Source organism: Protopterus annectens, chromosome 2.part2, assembly GCF_019279795.1.
Source record: "Protopterus annectens isolate FY-2018-M chromosome 2.part2, PAN1.0, whole genome shotgun sequence".
Taxonomy (NCBI): domain Eukaryota; kingdom Metazoa; phylum Chordata; order Ceratodontiformes; family Protopteridae; genus Protopterus; species Protopterus annectens.
In genome coordinates, this window is record NC_056730.1 from 1,131,038,983 (window position 1) to 1,131,066,258 (window position 27,276).

A 27,276-nucleotide genomic window follows, 5' to 3' on the forward strand; every position below is an offset into this window, starting at 1 on the left:
CATCTGGGAGTGCTGTGTTCAGTAATCTCAGTAGCGCGTTCTGTAAATGCGTAATGCTGTAGTGTGATAAGGTAGTTAGGTCTGTGTTCAAATCCCAATCCTGCCATGTGTGTGTGTATGTGTATGTGAGTTTCCCGCTGCATGACAACAGTACATTGCTTTTACACTATTCACTCTCCATAGAATCCGTACGGTGTCTTTGCCTTTGATGCTGATGCCAGCAAGCTAGACGTATGCCTGTGTGAATGCTGTGATCTTGTAATTACGGTAGCATGTTCTGTATATGCGTAATGCTGTAGTGCGATAAGGTAGTTAGGTCTGTGTTCTGATCCCAACCCTGCCAAGTGTGTGTGTGTGTGTGTGTGTGTGTGTGTGTGTGTGTGTGTGTGTGTGTGTGTGTGTGTGTGTGCGTGTGTGTGTGTATATATATATATATATATATATATATATATATATATATATATATATGTAATGTAGATAGATATGTATGTCGATATTAGCACTATTGAATGTGCTGCATTATTTGTACGTGATCACCTTTGATGTATGTAAATCTGCTATGGCTCTGTGATAGTGCACATACTGTGAGCTGTAGTGATCCTGGGTTATAGTTGTGTAGTGACCAGTTATTCTGTTGCTGGGTATTACAAGGGACATTGAAAACAATGATAGTACAGCACCTTTAAATGGTCGTGTGTACATCTCAGCAACAGTCAGCAGTGGTTATTACTTTGGAGGATGAGTATGGCTCATATAACTATGTATTAACTGACAATACTATGCAAATCAGGTTAACATTACTGACTCCCGTTTATCCACAGGTTGTGTTACAGATCCCAAGAATGTATGTGTATACATTGACAGGTGCAGGACTGGAATATTGTTGAATGCATGGAGGGGTGTCCATGGCCAATAATGGTGATCTGTACAGCCTGGCAGGTGCGGTCTGTGACTGTCCCACAACCTCCTGTATATGGCTGACACATGCTGAAACTGTGTACATGCAGACACACACGCATGAAACAAACAGCTAGGGCTAACACATACCCACACACATTGCATCAACATTGGGCCATGCAAACACTGTTGTCCCTCACACACACACATACTTACATGTTGATTGGATGGCTCAATGACAGGCACTGGAAAAGAAACACCATACCCTGTGCATATGATGACACCTGTGCCACCACCTGTAATGTGTAACAGTGATGCAGGAACAGACTAACATGGTGCTGATGCACAGGGTGGCTTTATAGCACTGTATTAATGTTAAAATGTTGTTAACACAAAGTGTGATATCCTTCTAGGTGTATGTAAGCAGGCATGATGCATTGCAGCTATGACCATCAATGTAGTATAGTTTACAGCACTGTTAATTCTGCAGATTTATTATCCATCCATGTGCCATTTGACTGACGTGTGTAGTATTGGCAGCATGTGTTTCAGAGTGTGCAGTGCATGTGTGATGTGTGTAGTACAGATTTATACATGCTTACAAACGCGTACACTGGCTTACACGACATTACACGGGCTTCAACATTCTTACCCTAGCTTACTCGTTCTTCAACGCGTGCACACGGGCTGACGTGTGCACACATGCTTACTCGGGCTTACAGGCGCGCACAGGCGCGAACACACTATAAGCAGGTTAGCAAGAAACATCAGTGATATCCATGGCGTACACCGTCAGTTTCCTGACTTCACCTAGGATAAATCATAACACACCTCTTCCACTGATGAGTAACTAACAGCAAACATGTGACACACTGCTCCGATAGGATTACAGTGTTTTATACATACACACTCATGATGTCACCTATCTTCTACTCTGATAGTCCCCTTAACCTACTCTTACACTGTAGTGGCTTGGCCCATATGGCATGACAAATTGTGATTCACTATCCTCAGCCTCAATTGCATCGGATTGCCTACTAATGCTTGGTTACATCTCTGACAGAGCGCTTCCACACATAGCAACCAGTACTCAGTAGCCATGCTGTTTTCAGCTTGCCATTCACCTGCATGGCGAACTAACTTTTAACTAAAATTACAATTTCTATGTATATTTTAAATATTTTTCTTGTTTTAAAAGTGCAGCGCGTTAACACGCCGCTGCGCTACGCTTACACAATGGACATCGGGGGAGGACAAATAGAGTTTTATTGATTTCCAGTGGAAAAATATGCCACTGGCCTTACATTTGGCCATTGGCATGCTTCTTCGACTAAATTCATCCTTTATTTGCAGCTGACATTGCTCCGTTTAGCTACTTGCAGAATGTAACTCGGTTAACATCTGAGTACATTTCTGCACATAACTCTACTCTTGCATGGACAGCTTACTGTTTCATGTATCGCAGATTTACATTATTTGCATAGCTTTCACCTACAAATGGGGTAATTTGCATATCCTAACATTGTCCGTGCAACGTTCGTTTTAGGGGCTGTCTTACACGCCCCTACAGGATATTGCTGAATAGCTCGGCAGACATCTTGCCTTGCTCTACTCTTACTCTACTCGTACACGCCGGCCAAGGCTCCATGACTCCTGGCCTAAGCTTTGCTGTGTGCTAATTTGTCTATTTGTGGAGTATGCATGGCTGTAGGTATGTTTTGACCTGCTATGTCTGATATTTCTACAGAGCAGCTCCCACTTACATCATTTGTAAAGGTGACAGCCCTATAGGTACTATATATACAGCTGTGACATTTGACAAGTCAACACATACCTGTGGTCAATACTAAACTGACTACTTCAGCGCTTTTCATACCTTCAGATTTTTCTTGAAGTAGTATAGTCGATAATACTGTTTCCTATAGCATGTATCTGTTTCTGATACAAGATATATCATTTTATTACACCAATACACACATGAAGAAATCACAGGCCAGATGCCATTACATTCCTTTTGCAGGACACACCCGCCCAGAGTGTTGTGTTCCTCACAAAAGGCAACAGGTGCTAATCAAAACATATTATGCTATCATCTACCTTATGTGTTCACCGGTATTTGAGCTTTCCTTCAGTGGCAGAACTCACATGCGAGTGTGGGAGACTGAACACTGTATCGGGGACACTGCATAACACCCTGTGGGACACATTTATTTTGTTTCTATTAACCTTCCACATTGACTATCACAGGACATAAGTATTCATTCACATTTATCGAGGTACATGCTTTTGACTTATACATGTTTTGTCATTTGTCATCATGTCTTTCTTCACACCTGTCCACCTGATTTCACTAGTTCTGTGCATTTATTTAGGACAGGGTTACCTTCATACCTCTCAACTGTACACATTTTGGGTAAATGTCATGAACTTAGACTTATAATGTTATTCCTTTTTCATAATATTGTGCCTTTCTGGTAAATTAGTGGCAAGTCATTAAGGATTGTGAGGTTAGATAATAATGACAGACATTAGTATTTTATAATTAATAACCCTCAAAACATTCATACTAATGAATTATCCATTATTCTATCAACGTTCTAACTTTGTCAGAGGAATATTTAAAATAGTCCCTATTTGTACTTATTTTAATATGCCTTTGTCCAGGTGTCTTATTCTGAAAGGTTGAGAGGTATGGTTACCATCTTATTAAGACGCATGTACGTCCATGATAATCACATGACACTGATATAAGTCCCTACGTCTTCCCCCAATGGATTACACAATATCCAGTAGATGGGTTCTTTAATTTTGGAAAGTATAGGCGTGTGCTATACTCACATAGGAATATTAATCACTCCCATGGGGCGGACCTACTAAATCTGTGCCAGCCAACACCTGGGAACCTAGGCCCATTATTGCATACCCATGATTCCCATACATGACACCCCTCCACAGTAGTCATAAGACATATTTAATGTGAGCGATAATAAAGTATGAAGACACTTCTAAGCACTATCCTCTCTCTGCGTATCGGGACATATGTCATACATTCTGTCAACCCATGTGTTATTACCCTTGCACAAGCTACTGTTGCATGTACAGCTATATTGTAGCTGCGGATGTGACTTTCTTTGCTTCGATCATTACAGGACGGTGCCTGTAGTGGACCAATTTTTGGGGTCCTGCAAAGGACACCTATATCCATGTTTAAAGAGTAGAACTTGCAGATTTGGCACACTGGTACTTTCCGGGAAATGGTTTGGAAAGCAGCAGTGTATTTACCTTTATTGCATGTCTGTATGTCTATCCATAATAGCTATGACGTAACCTATTTATGTACATGTGTTATATCTACAAGGACATATGTTTATATGTTTGTTATGTATATATCAATTAATGTATTGTGTGTGTGTGTATATATATATATATATATATATATATATATGTCTGTACATTCTTTATTTCATATATTTATTTAGTTTATAAGTCTGTGGATATATATCTATACACAAATATATATATCCATATATAGATATATAAATAAACGTGTAGAAAACAACATTCGTTTGCTATGCTGTGAGCGGATTACACACGCGCAGGCGCACTTGCATATCCTTATTGTGGGTTACATATGTTTACTAAGACTTTGTGCTTACGTGGGCTTTATTAATTGTGACGGTACCAGTAAAATATCTGTAATCTGGTTAACGGACATATGCAAAACACGCGTTCACCTTTACATATTTAAATGTCTTTACAGCACAGACGCATTCATTACACTTTAAACTTATATGTGCTGTAGTCGTAGTTGACCTGGGACTGCATTCCGTTGGCGGATGCTGTAACCACTATACTATTGGTGTTCTGACTCATTTATATGCATACCCATAGTACATAGCTACATTAACATACATCACCGCTTCACTTACAACACAGGCATCCATTCTCCTGTTGGGAAAAATGCGGTACTACATATTACACATTCCCAATTCCCTACTGCTCTGGACCCAAGCTGCATATTTAATCACTCCAAGGATATGCAGAACTCCAAGGCTTATAGTCCTGGCACATAGAAGTCTTTGATTGTCAGGGTGTTCATGTGGTGATCTGGGTTTAGGATTGTCCGCCTGGTGAACGGAACTGCCCTGACTGAGTTCAAATGTCAGACAAAGCACATGGACAGAATTTGTCCATTTTTCGGCACCTGTCTGCAGCTTTTTATGTTGGCAATACATAATATGGATGGGGGTGGTTACAATACATAATCCATGGTGAGGGGTATTCCTATTCGCATTTGACTATTTCCTGTATGCATTCATACGAGGATTATTATTTTGGACATGAATTAACTACTGGTATGCAGTAGTACAGTAAACAAATGTGAAGGTTTGTTACTGTAAATATACGGACCTCTGTAATACACTGTTGTTTTCTGGCAAATCAATAGCTAATCATTAAAGACTGAAGTCAGAACATGATGACAGACAGTTGAGTTTCAGACTTCATACTCTTCAGGTAATTAATGCCAATGTACAAACTGTTATTCTATCAACGTTCTAAGTTTCGAAGAGCAATCTTTACAAATTGTCCCTACTTTTGGCCCTTTGTCCCACTTTTATTCACGGTTTTGTCCAGATATCTTGCTCTCAGAGGTTGACAGGTATGGTTGGTCACACCTACACACACATTAAGTGTCCCTCACACAGTAGATCAGGGTTATCCTGTTTACGTCAATGCCTTCATCACCCTTATACCATTTGCCACTATGCAAATGTGTGCAATATATTCTCCGGCTTATTTGTGTTGGGACACGTGCGTCACGGGCAAGTGTTTGATCCTGGGTAGTAGGTTATGCAAGACCACTTAGGGCTGGACAGTGTCTTGCACCTCTAATGCACATTCCAACTTCTGTCCAGATATCTACAGGACTGGACTTCATGTCTTCCGTTCTAATATTTACACAGGTTACGTATCCCATGAGGGATATCCAAAAATTGGACCGATCTACAACAAGAGGAATACCGAACATCTTTTTGGAGTTACGAAAATGTGATGAGGTCGTGTGCAGTCCTGCAACCGCCTAGGGTGACACTACCTACTACATATGCGTAGTGGTCACTATGTGTAGCTATGACTGCACCAAACCAGTAGGCTAAGTACGGCTGGATTTGGTGGACATTCAGGTACGGGAGCGGGTTGTGTGATGTGGAGGGGATGCTGGGTAGTCCATTATGCATCCAGGTGTGTTGCATTTCTTATGGCCAGTTCCATCCAGGTGTGTTACATTTCTTATGGCCAGTTCCATCAGGACCAATCTGTAGGTATGTGCCGGTGACATATCTATACATTTGTATCGCACATTTCAATATTCATCTGTTTGTGGGATTGTGTTCTACAGTATGGCCTGTCTGCTTGTATTGCAGCTGTTTATACATGTGTTTGTGTTTCTTTCAGCTTCACCCGCTGCTCCCTTATACACCTCCGGTTCATCTATTCTGCATACGACACAGTATCGCCTTGGAGGATTGTACCATTACCCATCCACCCCACACACACACAGATTCCTCACACCCCATACATCACTGCTTTGGTTGTTGGCCCATGACACGGCCAGAGTAACACATGGAATACCCTACATGTGTCTGGTACCTGTATGGTTGTGTGGACTACCCTGCCATGTTTGCTTTCCACATGCTATACCTCACACACATAGCTACACGCCCATACTTAACTTTCATTACATGGTTGGTATACCCGGGTACTACCCGTTCAACTGTGACACATCCTGACAAGTTCGGCTTGTACCGCTGACTTCCGGATTTTGGCAGCCTGTTGTACTCATTGGTAGGATGCCACCTTTTCCTATGTCCAGGATGGGATATATTCTGTACACATATCCAACTGTAGTGGACAACACTTCCCCACAGTCAACGGTAGGGTTGCCACCTTTTCAATTCGCCAAAGTGGGACAAATTTGGTACAGACATCACATTTTACAGGCCGACGCATACCCACGGTCAGTACACAGGATAGAACTTAGAATTCTTGCCTATATAAAAGCTTATTCTTGTAGCAGTTTAGTTGCTTATTCAGTTTCTTATAACATTTATGTAATTTAGATACAGAAAAACTGTTTAATGCAACTATTACATAACGTATAGGGAATAATTTTGTCCTATAATCTCAGGACATTTGCCATTTCTACAGGTTTTTGTCAGGACACAACTGCCCAAAGAGGGACTGTCACTCGCAAAGTGGGACATGTGGTAATCCTAGTCAACGGTACAGATAATACTGTTCCTTTCAGCCTATATGTGTCCTTACTGTTGTAGCTGTTTATTTGCTCCTTCTGTTTCGTTTACATGCTTATTCTATTTCCTATCACATTTGGTATGTGAAATACGGACATACCTTTTGTATGTGACTATTACATGCCTTGTGGATATGATTTGGACATATGGTCGCTAGATATCTACATTTCTAGTGTATTTTGTTATGGACACATCTGCCCAGCTGTGTACCCTCCCTCACATTATGGGTCAGCTGGTGACCCTCACCATTGGGCTGGACGTAGCTACTAGCGGCTCGCTAACATATGATGTGTTTCACTTCCACATGGTATGGCTATCTACACTATGTTGGAATACGGCCACACGGTCTTCCATGTCATTTGTTTGCGGGACTGGGACCTGTTATTCCCTACTGTGCATTTGTGTTTGCTTCTTCACTTTGTGTTCGCAGGTACTTTCTTGCATGCTTTGCATACATTTCAGTATCCATGGACACTGATGTGATTACTATCTTGCGACTTGTTATATGCCAGCATTTTAGGTTGCACATCGACAGCTGCCATTTCCACAAACCCCCCTAGAAGTATCCCTCAGGGAGTGCTGTGTTGAGTAATCTCGGCAGCATTCTGTAAATGCGTAATGCTGTAGTGTGATAAGGTAGTTAGGTGTATGTTCGACTCCCAGCCCTGCCAAGTGTGTGTGTGTATGTGTGTGTGTGTGTGTGTGTTTCCAGCTGGTTGGGAACATGGTAATGCTTTTAGACGCCTCACACCACATACATTCCCTATTGGCGTCTTTGCCTTTGCGGATGATGTCACCCACCTAGAAGTATGCCTCTGGGAGTGCTGTGTTGAGTAATCTCGGTAGCGCGTTCTGTAAATGCGTATAGCTGTAGTGTGATAAGGTAGTTAGGTGTATGTTCGACTCCCAGCCCTGCCAAGTGTGTGCCTCTGTGTCTGTGTGTGTGTGTGTGTGTATATTTCCAGCTGCCTGGGGACACAGTAATGCTTTTAGACGCCTCACACCACATACATTCCCTATCGGCGTCTTTGCCTTTGCGGATGATGTCGCCCACCTAGAAGTATCTCTCAGGGAGTGCTGTGTTGAGTAATCTCGGTAGCGCATTCTGTAAATGTGTACTGCTGTAGTGTGATAAGGTAGTTAGGTGTATGTTCAACTCCCAGCCCTGCCAAGTGTGTGCCTCTGTGTGTGTGTGTGTGTGTGTGTGTGTGTGTGTGTGTGTGTGTGTGTGTGTGTGTGTGTATTTCCAGCTGCCTGGGGACACAGTAATGCTTTTAGACTCCTTACACCACATACATTCCCTATCGGTGTCTTTGCCTTTGCGGATGATGTCACCCACCTAGAAGTATCCCTCAGGGAGTGCTGTGTTGAGTAATCTCGGTAGCGCATTCTGTAAATGTGTACTGCTGTAGTGTGATAAGGTAGTTAGGTGTATGTTCAACTCCCAGCCCTGCCAAGTGTGTGTGTGTGTGTGTGTGTGTGTGTGTGTGTGTGTGTGTGTGTGTTTCCAGCTGCCTGCGGACACAGTAATGCTTTTAGATGCCTCACACCATATACATTCCCTATCGGCGTCTTTGCCTTTGCGGATGATGTCACCCACCTAGAAGTATGCCTATGGCAGTGCTGTGCTCAGTAATCTCGGTAGCTCATTCTGTAAATGCGTAATGCTGTACTGTGATAAGGTAGTTAGGTGTATGTTTGACTCCCAGCCATGCCAAGTGTGTGTGTCTGTGTGTGTGTGTGTGTGTGTTTCCAGCTGCTTGGGGACACAGTAATGCTTTTAGATGCCTCACACCACATACGTTCCCTATCGGCGTCTTTGCCTTTGCAGATGATGTCACCCACCTAGAAGTATGCCTCTGGGAGTGCTGTGTTGAGTAATCTCGTAGCGTTCTGTAAATGTAATGCTGTAGTGTGATAAGGTAGTTAAGTGTATGTTTGACTCCCAGCCTTGCCAAGTGTGTGCTTGTGGGTGTGTTTCCAGCTGCCTGGGGACATGGTAATGCTTTTAGACACCTCACACCACATACATTCCCTATCGGCGTCTTTGCCTTTGCGGATGATGTCACCCACCTAGAAGTATGCCTCTGGGAGTGCTGTGTTCAGTAATCTCGGTAGCGCGTTCTGTAAATGCATAATGCTGTAGTGTGATACGGTAGTTAGGTGTATGTTCGACTCCCAGCCCTGCCAAGTGTGTGTGTGTGTGTGTGTGTGTGTGTGTGTGTGTGTGTGTGTGTGTGTGTGTGTGTGTGTGTTTCCAGCTGCCTGGGGACACAGTAATGCTTTTAGACTCCTCACACCACATACATTCCCTATCGGCGCCTTTGCCTTTGTGGATGATGTCACCCACCTAGAAGTATGCCTCAGGGAGTGCTGTGTTGAGTAATCTCGGTAGCACGTTCTGTAAATGCGTAATGCTGTAGTGTGATAAGGTAGTTAGGTGTATGTTCGACTCCCAGCCCTGCCAAGTGTGTGCCTCTGTGTGTGTGTGTGTGTGTGTGTGTGTGTGTGTGTGTGTGTGTGTGTGTTCCCAGCTGCCTGGAGACACGGTAATGCTTTTAGACACCTTACACAACATACATTCCCTATCGGCGCCTTTGCCTTTGTGGATGATGTCACCCACCTAGAAGTATGCCTCTGGGAGTGCTGTGTTGAGTAATCTCGGTAGCGCGTTCTGTAAATGCGTATTGCTGTAGTGTGATAAGGTAGTTAGGTGTATGTTCGACTCCCAGCCCTGCCAAGTGTGTGTGTGTCTGTGTGTGTGTGTGTGTGTGTGTGTGTGTGTGTGTGTGTGTGTGTGTGTGTATGTGTATGTGTATTTCCAGCTGCCTGGGGACACAGTAATGCTTTTAGACGCCTCACACCACATACATTCCCTATCGGCATCTTTGCCTTTGCCCATGATGTCACCCACCTAGAAGTATCCCTCAGGGAGTGCTGTGTTGAGTAATCTCGCAGCTGCTCTGTAAATGCGTAATGCTGTAGTGTGATAAGGCAGTTAGGTGTATGTTCGACTCCCAGCCCTGCCAAGTGTGTGTGTGTGTGTGTGTGTGTGTGTGTGTGTGTGTGTGTGTGTGTGTGTGTGTGTGTGTGTGTATGTGTGTGTGTGTGTTTCCAGCTGCTTGGGAACATGGTAATGCTTTTAGATGCCTCACACCACATACATTCCCTATTGGCATCTTTGCCTTTGCGGATGATGTCACCCACCTAGACGCATGCCTCTGGGAGTGCTGTGTTGAGTAATCTCGGTAGCTGCGTTCTGTCAATGCGTATAGCTGTAGTGTGATAAGGTAGTTAGGTGTATGTTCGACTCCCAGCCCTGCCAAGTGTGTGCCTCTGTGTGTGTGTGTGTGTGTGTGTGTGTGTGTGTGTGTGTGTGTGTGTGTATATTTCCAGCTGCCTGGGGACACAGTAATGCTTTTAGACGCCTCACACCACATACATTCCCTATCGGCATCTTTGCCTTTGCGGATGATGTCACCCACCTAGAAGTATGCCTCTGGGAGTGCTGTGTTGAGTAATCTCGGTAGCGCATTCTGTAAATGCGTATAGCTGTAGTGTGATAAGGTAGTTAGGTGTATGTTCGACTCCCAGCCCTGCCAAGTGTGTGCCTTTGTGTGTGTGTGTGTGTGTGTGTGTGTGTGTGTGTGTGTGTGTGTGTGTGTGTGTGTGTGTGTGTGTGTGTGTATTTCCAGCTGCCTGGGGACACAGTAATGCTTTTAGACGCCTTACACCACATACATTCCCTATTGGTGTCTTTGCCTTTGCGGATGATATCACCCACCTAGAAGTATCCCTCAGGGAGTGCTGTGTTGAGTAATCTCGGTAGCGCATTCTGTAAATGTGTACTGCTGTTGTGTGATAAGGTAGTTAGGTGTATGTTCAACTCCTAGCCCTGCCAAGTGTGTGCCTCTGTGTGTGTGTGTGTGTGTGTGTGTGTGTGTGTGTGTGTGTGTGTGTGTGTGTGTGTGTTTCCAGCTGCCTGCGGACACGGTAATGCTTTTAGATGCCTCACACCACATACATTCCCTATTGGCATCTTTGCCTTTGCGGATGATGTCACCCACCTAGAAGTATGCATCTGGGAGTGCTGTATTCAGTAATCTCAGTAGCGCGTTCTGTAAATGTGTAATGCTGTAGTGTGATAAGGTAGTTAGGTCTGTGTTCAAATCCCAATCCTGCCATGTGTGTGTGTATGTGTATGTGAGTTTCCCGCTGCATGACAACAGTACATTGCTTTTACACTATTCACTCTCCATAGAATCCGTACGGTGTCTTTGCCTTTGATGCTGATGCCAGCAAGCTAGACGTATGCCTGTGTGAATGCTGTGATCTTGTAATTACGGTAGCATGTTCTGTATATGCGTAATGCTGTAGTGCGATAAGGTAGTTAGGTCTGTGTTCTGATCCCAACCCTGCCAAGTGTGTGTGTGTGTGTGTGTGTGTGTGTGTGTGTGTGTGTGTGTGTGTGTGTGTGTGTGTGTGTGTGTGTGTGTGTGTGTGTGTGTGTGTATATATATGTATATATATATATATATATATATATATATATATATATATATATATATAGATATATGTAATGTAGATAGATATGTATGTCGATATTAGCACTATTGAATGTGCTGCATTATTTGTACGTGATCACCTTTGATGTATGTAAATCTGCTATGGCTCTGTGATAGTGCACATACTGTGAGCTGTAGTGATCCTGGGTTATAGTTGTGTAGTGACCAGTTATTCTGTTGCTGGGTATTACAAGGGACATTGAAAACAATGATAGTACAGCACCTTTAAATGGTCGTGTGTACATCTCAGCAACAGTCAGCAGTGGTTATTACTTTGGAGGATGAGTATGGCTCATATAACTATGTATTAACTGACAATACTATGCAAATCAGGTTAACATTACTGACTCCCGTTTATCCACAGGTTGTGTTACAGATCCCAAGAATGTATGTGTATACATTGACAGGTGCAGGACTGGAATATTGTTGAATGCATGGAGGGGTGTCCATGGCCAATAATGGTGATCTGTACAGCCTGGCAGGTACGGTCTGTGACTGTCCCACAACCTCCTGTATATGGCTGACACATGCTGAAACTGTGTACATGCAGACACACACGCATGAAACAAACAGCTAGGGCTAACACATACCCACACACATTGCATCAACATTGGGCCATGCAAACACTGTTGTCCCTCACACACACACACATACTTACATGTTGATTGGATGGCTCAATGACAGGCACTGGAAAAGAAACACCATACCCTGTGCATATGATGACACCTGTGCCACCACCTGTAATGTGTAACAGTGATGCAGGAACAGACTAACATGGTGCTGATGCACAGGGTGGCTTTATAGCACTGTATTAATGTTAAAATGTTGTTAACACAAAGTGTGATATCCTTCTAGGTGTATGTAAGCAGGCATGATGCATTGCAGCTATGACCATCAATGTAGTATAGTTTACAGCACTGTTAATTCTGCAGATTTATTATCCATCCATGTGCCATTTGACTGACGTGTGTAGTATTGGCAGCATGTGTTTCAGAGTGTGCAGTACATGTGTGATGTGTGTAGTACAGATTTATACATGCTTACAAACACGTACACTGGCTTACACGACATTACACGGGCTTCAACATTCTTACCCTAGCTTACTCGTTCTTCAACGCGTGCACACGGGCTGACGTGTGCACACATGCTTACTCGGGCTTACAGGTGCGCACAGGCGCGAACACACTATAAGCAGGTTAGCAAGAAACATCAGTGATATCCATGGCATACACCGTCAGTTTCCTGACTTCACCTAGGATAAATCATAACACACCTCTTCCACTGATGAGTAACTAACAGCAAACATGTGACACACTGCTCCGATAGGATTACAGTGTTTTATACATACACACTCATGATGTCACCTATCTTCTACTCTGATAGTCCCCTTAACCTACTCTTACACTGTAGTGGCTTGGCCCATATGGCATGACAAATTGTGATTCACTATCCTCAGCCTCAATTGCATCGGATTGCCTACTAATGCTTGGTTACATCTCTGACAGAGCGCTTCCACACATAGCAACCAGTACTCAGTAGCCATGCTGTTTTCAGCTTGCCATTCACCTGCATGGCGAACTAACTTTTAACTAAAATTACAATTTCTATGTATATTTTAAATATTTTCTTGTTTTAAAAGTGCAGCGTTAACACGCCGCTGCGCTACGCTACACAATGGAGATCGGGGAGGACAAATAGAGTTTTATTGATTTCCAGTGGAAAAATATGCCACTGGCCTTACATTTGGCCATTGGCATGCTTCTTCGACTAAATTCATCCTTTATTTGCAGCTGACATTGCTCCGTTTAGCTACTTGCAGAATGTAACTCGGTTAACATCTGAGTACATTTCTGCACATAACTCTACTCTTGCATGGACAGCTTACTGTTTCATGTATCGCAGATTTACATTATTTGCATAGCTTTCACCTACAAATGGGGTAATTTGCATATCCTAACATTGTCCGTAAACGTTGTTTTAGAGGCTGTCTTATACGCCCCTACAGGATATTGCTGAATAGCTCGGCAGACATCTTGCCTTGCTCTACTCTTACTCTACTGTGACACCGCCAAGGCTCCATGACTCCTGGCCTAAGCTTTGCTGTGTGCTAATTTGTCTATTTGTGGAGTATGCATGGCTGTAGGTATGTTTTGACCTGCTATGTCTGATATTTCTACAGAGCAGCTCCCACTTACATCATTTGTAAAGGTGACAGCCCTATAGGTACTATATATACAGCTGTGACATTTGACAAGTCAACACATACCTGTGGTCAATACTAAACTGACTACTTCAGCGCTTTTCATACCTTCAGATTTTTCTTGAAGTAGTATAGTCGATAATACTGTTTCCTATAGCATGTATCTGTTTCTGATACAAGATATATCATTTTATTACACCAATACACACATGAAGAAATCACAGGCCAGATGCCATTACATTCCTTTTGCAGGACACACCCGCCCAGAGTGTTGTGTTCCTCACAAAAGGCAACAGGTGCTAATCAAAACATATTATGCTATCATCTACCTTATGTGTTCACCGGTATTTGAGCTTTCCTTCAGTGGCAGAACTCACATGCGAGTGTGGGAGACTGAACACTGTATCGGGGACACTGCATAACACCCTGTGGGACACATTTATTTTGTTTCTATTAACCTTCCACATTGACTATCACAGGACATAAGTATTCATTCACATTTATCGAGGTACATGCTTTTGACTTATACATGTTTTGTCATTTGTCATCATGTCTTTCTTCACACCTGTCCACCTGATTTCACTAGTTCTGTGCATTTATTTAGGACAGGGTTACCTTCATACCTCTCAACTGTACACATTTTGGGTAAATGTCATGAACTTAGACTTATAATGTTATTCCTTTTTTCATAATATTGTGCCTTTCTGGTAAATTAGTGGCAAGTCATTAAGGATTGTGAGGTTAGATAATAATGACAGACATTAGTATTTTATAATTAATAACCCTCAAAACATTCATACTAATGAATTATCCATTATTCTATCAACGTTCTAACTTTGTCAGAGGAATATTTAAAATAGTCCCTATTTGTACTTATTTTAATATGCCTTTGTCCAGGTGTCTTATTCTGAAAGGTTGAGAGGTATGGTTACCATCTTATTCGTACGCATGTACGTCCATGATAATCGCTTACATGACACTGATATAAGTCCCTACGTCTTCCCCCAATGGATTACACAATATCCAGTAGATGGGTTCTTTAATTTTGGAAAGTATAGGCGTGTGCTATACTCACATAGGAATATTAATCACTCCCATGGGGCGGACCTACTAAATCTGTGCCAGCCAACACCTGGGAACCTAGGCCCATTATTGCATACCCATGATTCCCATACATGACACCCCTCCACAGTAGTCATAAGACATATTTAATGTGAGCGATAATAAAGTATGAAGACACTTCTAAGCACTATCCTCTCTCTGCGTATCGGGACATATGTCATACATTCTGTCAACCCATGTGTTATTACCCTTGCACAAGCTACTGTTGCATGTACAGCTATATTGTAGCTGCGGATGTGACTTTCTTTGCTTCGATCATTACAGGACGGTGCCTGTAGTGGACCAATTTTTGGGGTCCTGCAAAGGACACCTATATCCATGTTTAAAGAGTAGAACTTGCAGATTTGGCACACTGGTACTTTCCGGGAAATGGTTTGGAAAGCAGCAGTGTATTTACCTTTATTGCATGTCTGTATGTCTATCCATAATAGCTATGACGTAACCTATTTATGTACATGTGTTATATCTACAAGGACATATGTTTATATGTTTGTTATGTATATATCAATTAATGTATTGTGTGTGTGTATATATATATATATATATATATATATATATATACATATATGTCTGTACATTCTTTATTTCATATATTTATTTAGTTTATAAGTCTGTGGATATATATCTATACACAAATATATATATCCATATATAGATATATAAATAAACGTGTAGAAAACAACATTCGTTTGCTATGCTGTGAGCGGATTACACACGCGCAGGTGCACTTGCATATCCTTATTGTGGGTTACATATGTTTACTAAGACTTTGTGCTTACGTGGGCTTTATTAATTGTGACGGTACCAGTAAAATATCTGTAATCTGGTTAACGGACATATGCAAAACACGCGTTCACCTTTACATATTTAAATGTCTTTACAGCACAGACGCATTCATTACACTTTAAACTTATATGTGCTGTAGTCGTAGTTGACCTGGGACTGCATTCACGTTGGCCGGATGCTGTAACCACTATACTATTGGTGTTCTGACTCATTTATATGCATACCCATAGTACATAGCTACATTAACATACGCATCACCGCTTCACTTACAACACAGGCATCCATTCTCCTGTTGGGAAAAATGCAGTACTACATATTACACATTCCCAATTCCCTACTGCTCTGGACCCAAGCTGCATATTTAATCACTCCAAGGATATGCAGAACTCCAAGGCTTATAGTCCTGGCACATACAAGTCTTTGATTGTCAGGGTGTTCATGTGGTGATCTGGGTTTAGGATTGTCCGCCTGGTGAATGGAACTGCCCTGACTGAGTTCAAATGTCAGACAAAGCACATGGACAGAATTTGTCCATTTTATAGATTTTTACCTGTGTTTACAGCAGCTTTTTATGTTGGCAATACATAATATGGGTGGGGGTGGTTACAATACGTAATCCATGGTGAGGGGTGTTCCTATTCGCATTTGACTATTTCCTGTATGCATTCATACGAGGATTATTATTTTGGACATGAATTAACTACTGGTATGCAGTAGTACAGTAAACAAATGTGAAGGTTTGTTACTGTAAATATGTACGGACCTCTGTAATACACTGTTGTTTTCTGGCAAATCAATAGCTAATCATTAAAGACTGAAGTCAGAACATGATGACAGACAGTTGAGTTTCAGACTTCATACTCTTCAGGTAATTAATGCCAATGTACAAACTGTTATTCTATCAACGTTCTAAGTTTCGAAGAGCAATCTTTACAAATTGTCCCTACTTTTGGCCCTTTGTCCCACTTTTATTCACGGTTTTGTCCAGATATCTTGCTCTCAGAGGTTGACAGGTATGGTTGGTCACACCTACACACACATTAAGTGTCCCTCACACAGTAGATCAGGGTTATCCTGTTTACGTCAATGCCTTCATCACCCTTATACCATTTGCCACTATGCAAATGTGTGCAATATATTCTCCGGCTTATTTGTGTTGGGACACGTGCGTCACGGGCAAGTGTTTGATCCTGGGTAGTAGGTTATGCAAGACCACTTAGGGCTGGACAGTGTCTTGCACCTCTAATGCACATTCCAACTTCTGTCCAGATATCTCAGGATTGGACTTCATGTCTTCCGTTCTAATATTTACACAGGTTACGTATCCCATGAGGGATATCCAAAAATTGGACCGATCTACAACAAGAGGAATACCGAACATCTTTTTGGAGTTACGAAAATGTGATGAGGTCGTGTGCAGTCCTGCAACCGCCTAGGGTGACACTACCTACTACATATGCGTAGTGGTCACTATGTGTAGCTATGACTGCACCAAACCAGTAGGCTAAGTACGGCTGGATTTGGTGGACATTCAGGTACGGGAGCGGGTTGTGTGATGTGGAGGGGATGCTGGGTAGTCCATTATGCATCCAGGTGTGTTGCATTTCTTATGGCCAGTTCCATCCAGGTGTGTTGCATTTCTTATGGCCAGTTCCATCAGGACCAATCTGTAGGTATGTGCCGGTGACATATCTATACATTTGTATCGCACATTTCAATATTCATCTGTTTGTGGGATTGTGTTCTACAGTATGGCCTGTCTGCTTGTATTGCAGCTGTTTATACATGTGTTTGTGTTTCTTTCAGCTTCACCCGCTGCTCCCTTATACACCTCCGGTTCATCTATTCTGCATACGACACAGTATCGCCTTGGAGGATTGTACCATTACCCATCCACCCCACACACACAGATTCCTCACACCCCATACATCACTGCTTTGGTTGTTGGCCCATGACACGGCCAGAGTAACACATGGAATACCCTACATGTGTCTGGTACCTGTATGGTTGTGTGGACTACCCTGCCATGTTTGCTTTCCACATGCTATACCTCACACATAGCTACACGCCCATACTTAACTTTCATTACATGGTTGGTATACCCGGGTACTACCCGTTCAACTGTGACACATCCTGACAAGTTCGGCTTGTACCGCTGACTTCCGGATTTTGGCAGCCTGTTGTACTCATTGGTAGGATGCCACCTTTTCCTATGTCCAGGATGGGATATATTCTGTACACATATCCAACTGTAGTGGACAACACTTCCCCACAGTCAACGGTAGGGTTGCCACCTTTTCAATTCGCCAAAGTGGGACAAATTTGGTACAGACATCACATTTTACAGGCCGACGCATACCCACGGTCAGTACACAGGATAGAACTTAGAATTCTTGCCTATATAAAAGCTTATTCTTGTAGCAGTTTAGTTGCTTATTCAGTTTCTTATAACATTTATGTAATTTAGATACAGAAAAACTGTTTAATGCAACTATTACATAACGTATAGGGAATAATTTTGTCCTATAATCTCAGGACATTTGCCATTTCTACAGGTTTTTGTCAGGACACAACTGCCCAAAGAGGGACTGTCACTCGCAAAGTGGGACATGTGGTAATCCTAGTCAACGGTACAGATAATACTGTTCCTTTCAGCCTATATGTGTCCTTACTGTTGTAGCTGTTTATTTGCTCCTTCTGTTTCGTTTACATGCTTATTCTATTTCCTATCACATTTGGTATGTGAAATACGGACATACCTTTTGTATGTGACTATTACATGCCTTGTGGATATGATTTGGACATATGGTCGCTAGATATCTACATTTCTAGTGTATTTTGTTATGGACACATCTGCCCAGCTGTGTACCCTCCCTCACATTATGGGTCAGCTGGTGACCCTCACCATTGGGCTGGACGTACCTACTGGCGGCTCGCTAACATATGATGTGTTTCACTTCCACTTGGTATGGCTATCTACACTGTGTTGGACTAAGGCCACACGGTCTTCCATGTCATTTGTTTGCGGGACTGGGACCTGTTATTCCCTACTGTGCATTTGTGTTTGCTTCTTCACTTTGTGTTCGCAGGTACTTTCTTGCATGCTTTGCATACATTTCAGTATCCATGGACACTGATGTGATTACTATCTTGCAACTTGTTATATGCCAGCATTTTAGGTTGCACATCGACAGCTGCCATTTCCACGCCTCCGTGCGGCACTTCGACACGCCCTATGCACTCGCGCTCCTTTCCTGTGAACGTGGCTGTGTCGGCAGCGTGCCTTCATTAATATGCATTCTGCACTACTTTGCCCTCTTCACGCTCTTGCGCCGAGCTTCATGAATCCCGGGGACTGTTTGGATGTTTGTTACTTTACCTAAGTCGTTTTGAAGGACTCCCAGATTACCAAAAACAGTTTATGGAAAAGCCCAACTTACTAAAATGTTTATGATAAAAGACTTTAACAACATAACTGACGTCCCACTCACCAGGCTGAACAAGGAGCGGGTCACAGTAAGCTGCCTATCGGGTGCTAGAATCCGCCACATAACACAAGCACTCGGGTCACTCCACGGCAAGTACAAATATGACACAGTCATTGTCCATGCTGGTGTGAACGACCTGAGACGTACCTCCCTGGACTACATGAAAAGAGACATAGAGGAGCTCTCTGATTATGTAGCCCAGGCAGGTATGACCCTAACCCTGAGCAGTATCCTTCCTTCACCAAGAATGATGCCACAATATAGAGACAAGATGATCAGCTTTAACAATTGGCTTAATGTCTGGTGTCATTCAAAGGGGATCCAGTGTCTGTCTGCCTGGGATGACATGCTTGACAAGCCACGCTGCTGCAAGGACGGCTTGCACCTGTCACCCTGGGATTCGGATATTGGCTAAGGCTCTTGCCACCCCATAGTGCCTTTTTAGGCAAGGCTCAAATTCTAAACCTACCACCCTAGAAAACAAAATGGGAAGAAACTGAGGGTAATGCTGCTCAATGCCAGAAGTCTAAATCTCAAAATGCACGCACTCGAGGCCCTTCTCAGTATGGAGAACATCGATGTCTGTGCTGTAACTGAAACCTGGTTCAAGGCTCCTGAGAGCACCCCGGCACTATTAGGTTTTACCTCATATCATGCGTTCCGGCCCCAAAACCCGGACCACACCACAAAAGGAGGGGGTGTATCCATATTCATAAAGGATACCCACACCTCCAGGTTGGTGGCAACGCATGAAGCTTCGGAAACCATCCAGGTGCAACTAACCATAGGCAAAACTGCTCTACAAATTGTAGCATGCTACAGGCCACCCTCTCAAACTCAGGAAACCCACACAGTTTTCCTGAAGACACTGGAGGGTATAAATTTATCTCCAAACACCATCATATTGGGTGACTTCAACTACCCGAATATAGACTGGGAACATTACCCAAGCCCTAACTTTCTAGCCCAACGGTTCCTGGAGTTCATAAATTCAAATGCCATGGAACAGCTAGTCACTGTTCCCACGAGAGGAGACAATATACTAGATCTCATTGTCACAAACATGGGGACAAAATGCTCCACACCGGAAGTATATCCCTCATTGGTGAGATCTGATCATAAACTAATCTCACTGGAAATCCACATCCCGCCCCCACCCCAAACAAAAAAGACCATAGTGAAGAACTTCTCTAAAGCAAACTTCACACTACTCAAGACTGGTGTGGTATCCTTCAAGGCCCCTGAGCCAGAGGAAACCACAACCCAAGCTGGAAGCCCTTACAAATGCCTTCTATGAACACCTCCAGGACTGCATGGATCAGGCAATCCCAAATAAAACCAAGACTCTTTCCACAAAGGGCAAACGTCCAGTCTGGTGGACCCCAGCCATTAACAAACTTTACAATAAGAGGAGAAAGCTATTACATGATAGAACAAAATCCATAAAAGGGAAGTCACCCCTGATCATTATTAGTAAAAAATACGAGCACTCATAAAATCAACTAAGGCCAATTTTGAGAGAAAAATTGCCATGGATTCAAAGGACAATCATAAGGCCTTTTTCAGCTATGTTAGGAACCTGGGTGGAAACTCCCAGATATGCTCAGAATTAGTCCAAAATGATACAAAAATCACTGAACCCACAGACATTGCCAACATACTGGCAGACAGGTTCAGTGCAAACTTCACCCCCCCCCCCTAAAGGAGAGATAACTATCCCAGTCGAGTGTAGCCTCCCGGACATCTCAAATGCGCAGGTGAAAGCTGCTCTCTCTAAAGCTAAAAACACAGCATCAATGGGACCGGATGGTGTCCCCGGCTGTGTGCTACATGAGCTAAATGAGGAATTAAACCCGCACATAAGGCAGCTGTTTAATCTCAGCCTTACCACAGGATACGTGCCCAAGGAGTGGCGTACGGCAACTGTGGTCCCACTCCACAAAGGCGGCACCTCTACGGACCCTGGTAATTACTGCCCCATAAGCTTAACAAGTCTAGTCTGCAAAGCTATGGAGAGGATCATAATGGATCTCATAAACAAAGATATAGGGGACTTGCAGACATTGAACCCGACCCAGTTTGGCTTTGTCAAGGGAAGATCATGCCTTTTGAACTTGGTCGACTTCTTCGAAACAGTCACCAAGGCCATTGATGAGGGAAAGGCAGTCCATACAGCCTACCTTGACCTTGCAAAGGCTTTCGACACAATACCCCACTCGGGTATTGTAGAAAAACTTACCAGCTTAAATGTAAACCCATATGTCACACGATGGGTTGCAAACTGGCTTAAGGACAGAACCCACAGGGTTAGAGTTGCTGGCGCTGTGTCAGACTCCAAGCCGGTCACAAGTGGTGTCCCACAGGGCTCGGTCCTTGGACCCTATTGTTTGGCATCTACTTCTCAGAAGTACAGGCCAACATGGGAGGACTTTGGCTGACAAAGTTTGCAGGCGACTGCAAACTGGCCATAGTGGAAAGTGCATCGGACACGGATATCCTTCAGAAGGGACTCACGGAAACAGATAGCTGGTGCCAGAGCCATGGCCTGAAGTTAAACGCCAAAAATGTATAGTCATACCCTTCAGGAAAAACAAGGTAACCCCAAGCTACCATATAGGTGGCAATCCACTAAGCACAGAAGAGGTTATCAGGGACCTGGGGACCCAGGTTGACAGTGGCCTTTCTTTTGACACTCACGTTGCTAAAGTGGTTAGAAAGACCTTCTACATTGCCCACCTGATCATGAAGGGATTCACATCCAGATCTAGTGAGGTCATTGTTCCCCTGTACTCTTCACTTATCAGACCAATGATCGAGTACAATGCCCCATTCGGGATGTAACTCACCCGACATCTGCAGCAATTGGAGAGACCCCAAAAGTTCCTCACCAAAAGGATAAAGGGACTCCAAAATCTGTCATATGCTGCCAGATTGAAGAAACTCCAGCTCTATTCAGTCGCATACCGTCTGCTCAGAGGTGACATGTGCCTGACATACAAGGCCATGTCCAACCTGGAATTAATGGACATGCTCCACCTCAAAAAATCCAAATCCACCAAAACCACTAGAGCAAGCGACTTAAACCTTAGCACGGAAATAAATAGGATGTGCTGGAGGGATAGATTTATCACTCAAAGACTCCCTATGCTGTGGAATAAAATCCCGGTCCATGTGAGGCAGAGCACCTCGCTGACTCTGTTCAAGAGAAATCTAGACCTGTGGATGGGAGATCATAGGTTTACCCCGGGAATCATCTCTGTGTCACTGCTGGACAGAGGCACAACAAACTAATGGGCACAGTATTTTTTCATATAAGGGGTGGCATAAGCCACAAAAATTTGGGCTAGGCTTATAAATGCCTTAGGGCAGATAGCCTAGTATAAACCTATGAACCTATGAACCTATAATGCAAATACTACAATACAAACCCCTGTACTGTCCAGGTTGGAGGCTGTACTTTCAACTCCCCTGCACTAATTTACATTCTCACTCCAAGGTGTACTATGTTGGCAAAGGAGCAACGTGTTATGTCTGCTTCACTCAATTTATATACCATACCTCCACTGAAAAAGCAATCTGGAACTGAGAATATTAATTAGTTTGACGGTGCTTTGGGGATGTTTCAGGGCCTGCCCCCTATAAAAACAATGTAGCATTATTTTTCAAAGGTCTTTTATGGTAACCTTTTTGTAAGGTGGAATTTTTCATAGGTTTATAGGTGATTACTAGACTAATGACACAAGAGCCTTTACAAGCCCAGACAATAATACTCATGATATGACAATATTATATCTTAATTCCCCAGATATGGGATGGGGTACCCTCAGGGTAGTGGGTGTTTGGGTGCTGGAGGCCTGAGTCATTTTACAGACTGTGTCCATAACGGACATGGGCAGTACCCCAGGAGTGAATTTACAATTCCCCAACCATTTATCCAAATTCTTTTTGAAGACGGTGAGAACTGCACTTTGTTTTACAAAGATGGGAAGTATATTCCATACACAAGGTAGCCCTTGGGATATGAATATGTCTCTCCAGCAAGTTCTGTTAGAGGCACAAATAAGGTTCAGATCCATGGAATGCCTAACCAGTGCATAATTTTTTTTTGTGAATATCTAACACTTTCATCAGGGCTGGATCAGAGAATGTCTTGTAGGTCAGGCATAAATCCCCCCACAATAAACGATATGAGACAGAGTAAAGGGATAGGGCCTTTAGTTGGTTTGCATAAGACATGTGTATTACTGTCTCTATTTTTTTAGTGAGAAACCTCTGGGGCCACTCCAATTGGTGTAAGTGCATGGTTAGGTACATGCAGAAGGGAGCATTGTACTCAGTTATGGGCCTGATGAGGGCTGAGTACAGTGGCACTAGGACTTCCTTTGATCCTGATGCCCCTCCTTTACTTATAAGTTGAGCCACACAGAAGGATTTCCTCAGTACTGTAGCTACCTGGTGGTCAAAACTGAGGTCACTATCTATCTGTGTTCTTAGGTCCCTCGCCATTGGGTCTACTTTTAGGGGTGTGCTATCAATATTATCATTTGCAGGGATATCTGATTTACTGAAGGGTATGATTATGCATTTTTAGCATTTAGCCTCAGACTGTGGTTTTGGCACCAGTCATTTGTCATTTTTAAGCTTGTTTGTAGGATGTCAACATTGTTTGGGAATTCAGTGATTACTCCAAGCTCAGAGCCATCAGCAAAGTTGGTGAGTCAGAGGCCCCCAAAATTGGCCTTCACTTCAGAGAAGTATATACCAAACAGGAGGGGTCCCAAATGGGGCACCACTAGTAACAGGTTTCTTATTGGAAGTGGGTTCAACTATCTGGGTAACATGTGTCCTGTCAGTGAGCCAGTTGGCTATCCATCTGGCAATGTAAATGTTTATGCCTAACTCGTAAGTTTATCTATGATCCTCATTGTGTCAAAAGCTTTAGCCAGGTCTAGATTTATAGGTTCATAGGTTCATAGGAGGTTACTAGGCTATTGGCTCTAGGGCCTTTATAAGCCTAGCCTTCTTATACTCTTGTTCCCTAATTGACCAGGTCGTATGGTCTATATTTGCAGAGTGGGTCTAGGATCAGCACTTACTGGCCTTATACAAAAGGACATAGGTGACCCCCCCCCCCCCGGTATATTTACTGTCTCCCATCCAGTTGTCTAAGTTATGCTTAAAATGGGTCATTGAGGAGCTCAGTTTTATGCAAATTGGGAATTTGTTCCAGAGGAGTTGCAATCTCTGACAGACATATCTGTCTCTACAGCGTGTCCTGTTAATGTTGTAGGCTAGGTTAAGATCACTGGAGTAGGTGAATCTTGTCCCATTTGACTTGCAGATGTGCAGCATTTCCATTAGGGCAGTGTCCGAGACTGCTCAGTAAGCCAGACACAAGTCGTCTCTCTGCAGCCTATAAGATGCAGAGTACACTGACAGGGCCTTCAGTCTGTCCATGTAGATCATGTGTTGAAGGCCCTGAATGTTTTTGGTGAAAAACCTCTGAGGTATCTCCAGCTGCTGCAGGTGTCTGGTGAGGTACATACAGAAGGGAGCACTGTACTGTATTAGTGGTCTGATGAGGGATGAGTACAGGGGAGTTATAACATCCTTAGCTCTGGATGCGATGCCCTTACTTATAAGATGTGCAATATAGAAGGCCTTCCTTACCACTGTGGACACAGGGTGATTGAAAATAAGGTTGCTATCAACATGTGTTCTCAAATCTCTCACCACAGGGTTTGAGCTAAGGGGGGTATTGTTAATATTGTAATTTGCTGGAACTTCCCTTTGTCAAAAGGGATGATAATGCATTTTTTTGCATTTAGTTTAAGTCTGTGGCTTTGGCACCAATCATTTGTCTATGTAAGCCCTTTTTGTAGTATGTCAACATTGTTGGGAGACTCAGTGATTGCATCCAGTTTGCAGTCATTGACGAACTTGGTAAGCCACAGGCCATCTGTTTTCACCTGGACTTCTGAGAAATAAATTCCAAACAGTAGGGGGCCCAGCACAGATCCTTCTGGCACATCACTGGTAACTGGTCTGCTGGTAGAGGTAGAATCCCCAACTTTGGCTGTATGCATTCTGTCAGTGATCCAGTTGTCTACTCATCTAGTGACATATGGGTTAATTCCCAGCTGGGTGAGTTTTTCAATGATGCCTGAGTTGGGGATTGCATCAAAAGCTTTGGATAAGTGGTGTGTACAGTTTTACCCTTATCCAAGGTCCTGGTGACTATCTCAAAGAAGTCCACCAAACTGAGCAGACAAGACCTCCCTTTGACAAAGCCATATTAGATCTGATATAGTTAATGGAGAGTTCTTATGTTGTTATTGAGCAGGTCTTTGATTATTCTCTCCATGGCCTTGCAGATAAGACTGTTCAAGCTTATGGGTCTGTAGTTCCTTGGGTCATTTTGTGTACAGGGATGACTGTTGCAGTCCTCCACTCCTCTGGGACAAAGCCCATCCAGAGGCTGTGGTTAAAGAGGGTTTCTGAAGGCCCTGATAGATTATGTTTTACGCTATTTAAGAAGCATCCTGGAATGTTTTTGGGATACATGGAAGCTGTGTTTTTGGCTTTAGTGAGCACAGTAAGGACCTGTTCCTTTGAAATGACCAGTAGGGGGATGGTTGCGGGTATTTCTTTGGCTGTGGTAGGAGGTGATGGGGGGGGGGGTTGAAATTAACTTGCTGGCCAGTAGGTTTGCTATGTTTATTGCTGGGTGTAAGTGTAGCTGTTCATGATTAACTTGGCACATTGCTGAGTGTTTCCCCTGAGGTTATGAACATAATTTAAAAAAATATGGTTATCTTTCATCTGGGAGGCTATCTTTACCTCTTAGTTTGCTTTGGCAGTTTTGACCATTTCTTTAATTTATTTGTTTAGACTGGTGAGTGCCTTTTTACACTGTGTTGTCTGTTCCTTCTTGGCTTTGTTGAGGATTTTTTTTCCTTTTCTTGAATAGCCTATTTATAGTAGGGGTCCACCAGGGTAGTTTATTTTTGCCAGTAATCATAAGTTTGACTCAGACAGGAACTGCTTCCTCTGTCCAGCTATGAATGTGGTTGTACAGTGCTTTTATGTACAGCTCAGAGTAGGCCTCAGTGTCATATGGGATTGAAGGGGTTTGAAGTTTAATAAGCTATCCCTTAGTTTGATGTAATTGGCCTTAGCAAAGTTCTTAACAGGTTTGGAGTTTGATGAGGGTTCAAGGTTAGTTTTAATACTAAAGGAAATCATTTTGTGGTCAGATCTTACCAGGGAGGAGTTAATGCACAGGAGGGAGCAGCATTCCCCCATGTTCATGAGTACTAGGTCTAAGATATTTGTACCTCTAGTTGGGGAGTTAACTAGTTGCTCCAGGATGTTTGTGTTGACAAAGTCCAACAACATCTGAGTAAGTGAATTATGGGTTGTATAACTCTCTCAGTTTATGGAGGGGTAGTTGAAGTCACCCATAAAGTATGGTGTTAGGCTGAATGTTAAGAGATTCCAGTAGGTTTAGGTAGGAGGTGTGGTTTTCCAGACTCATGTTAGGTGATCTGTAGCTGGCAAGGATATGATAGGGGGTCACACCTATGGCTATTTGGGCATAGAGCAGTTCAAGCTAGTCATGTTGTTGGACCAGTCTAGCAGTGTACTTGTCCTTCATGAACACTGAGACACCTTCACCCTTTGTTTTATCCTGAGCTGAGGGGGGTTGAAATGTATGAAAAGCACAGTAGCCTTTGATAGCTGGAGTGCTTTCTATGGTTCTGAACCATGTTTCCGTGACTGTATATATGTCTGCATTCTCCAGGGTGAGGAGTGCTTCCAGGGAGTGCAGTTTTTTTATTTAAACTCCTAGCATTTTAGCAATAATTCCTTTAGGTAGTCGTGAGTAATTTTTGTTATGTTGGAGG